Source organism: Octopus bimaculoides, chromosome 24 (assembly GCF_001194135.2).
Source record: "Octopus bimaculoides isolate UCB-OBI-ISO-001 chromosome 24, ASM119413v2, whole genome shotgun sequence".
NCBI lineage: Eukaryota > Metazoa > Mollusca > Cephalopoda > Octopoda > Octopodidae > Octopus > Octopus bimaculoides.
In genome coordinates, this window is record NC_069004.1 from 1,513,710 (window position 1) to 1,515,842 (window position 2,133).

Genomic DNA, 2,133 nt, shown 5'->3' on the forward strand with positions numbered 1-2,133 from the left:
ACGCACATTCACGCACACACACACGCAAGAACTCACGCCCTCCCCACCACCCTCTTCTCACAAACAGATTTATTAATTAATTTACACAAACATCTTAGCCCGTTATTAGCAATCTGTTGATGATGATGATGATGATGATGATGATGATGACGATGACAACGACAACGACGACGACGATGATGATGACGATGATGATGACGATGATGATGGTGATGCTGGCTGTCTTGGTGTTGGTACTGGTGATCTTTTAGTAAGCAAGTGTTTTGCAGAAGTGGGCAAATTTGTTCAAAGTCCTAAGCTATCCGCCAAATAAATACATTGTTGTGTATAGATAGAGAGACTAGTAGCAACTTGTCAATTTTCTATGTTCCTCTCGTGTGTGTGTATATATCTATATATCTATATATATGGAACCTTTTCTGAAATTTGCTGTTACGTTTAGTTTATACACATACACACGTACGTATGCATGTACTGATGTATGTATGTGTGTGTGTGTGTGTGTGTGTGTGTGTGTTATGTGTAATATGTCTGTATATTTGCTTCGTGTGTAGAAGTGGTTTATGATGCTTGCCTATGTGCATACATGTTCGCATGTGTGTGTGTGTGTGTGTGTGTGTGTGTGTGTGTGTGTGTGTATGCTTCTATCAATGTACGTATATGTAGATGTACATGAATGCATACACACACATTAACGCATTCTTCAGCTGTTTACACTGCATTTCCATATTTACACTAAACCTAACACACACACACACACACACACGCGCGCGCACACACATACATATACATACATTCATATGTATACACACGCATACATAGAAATACAACCATATATATATATAAATGTAAACACAAGCCTATATATATATACATGCATTGATATATACAACTATACACAATATACACGCTTATACATGCAAACACATTCTAATATATACGCACATACCTACACAGGTACATTTATACACACCAATACACACACACACAATATATATGTCTGTGTGTGTGTGTGTGTGTGTGTGTGTGTGTGTGCGTGTAGACATGAATATCTATATAGATGTATAGACATGCAGCTATAGACACACAGATGTTTATTTACATCCGCATGTATGTATATTTGTGTGTATCTGTATATTTGAATGTGTATATACGCGTGTATCTACACAACACAATATATATATACATATATATACTTGCAAAAACACACACAGACACCCTCACACAAAATCACATACACGCATCTGCAAACAAACACGCAATATACATACACAAACACACACACACACACAAAACCACTTGCAGCGTGGGAGCCCCTAAGTAGCTGTTTGACCTGCTAGAAAGAGCTGCAAGTCTCCCTCAAAACACAGGTGGTCTGGTCTTAAAAGAAATGACAGACACATTGAATATTACAGTCATATGTATCCCAATAAAATGTGTTGGTCGTGGTTGGATTGCCTATGATTACACGTCTGCTCCATCGGGTGTAACCTGGGGTTAAACAACAGCAGCAACAACAACAACAAGCACTGCCTAGGTATGTAGGTGGTGTGTGTATGCTTGTGGTATACTTATGTATATGAGTGTATACACACACACACATATAGTGGTGTGTGTGTGTGTGTGTGTGTCTAGTGGTGTATGTAGGGGCATGTGTGTGTGTGCGTGCGTATCTGGGGTGGGTGTATATACGCATATGTGTGTATATATATATATATGTATATATATATGCGTGTTCGCGCGCTTATCTGGAGGCATGTAGTTGAAGGGGTGACGGTTGAGGTGGCTGTAGACAGGTGGTGGTGGTGGTGTGTGTGTGTGTGTGTGTGACACATTGCAAGAGTATCTACTATCACAACAACAATAACAACAACAACAACAACAACGAAACACCTGTAGCAACAACAAACCACAAGTGCGTGAGCAACAAGGACAAGAACAACATGAAGCACGTGAGCAGCAGTAACAACAACAACAACAACAACAACAACCACAGCAACCACATCAATATTGAAAATATATTCTACTATTTCTACTACTACTACTACTATACTACATCGGTGCTACAAGATGTATTCTACCGCCGCCGCCGCCGCCACCGCCGCCTCCGCCGCCACCCCCATCCCCATCTCA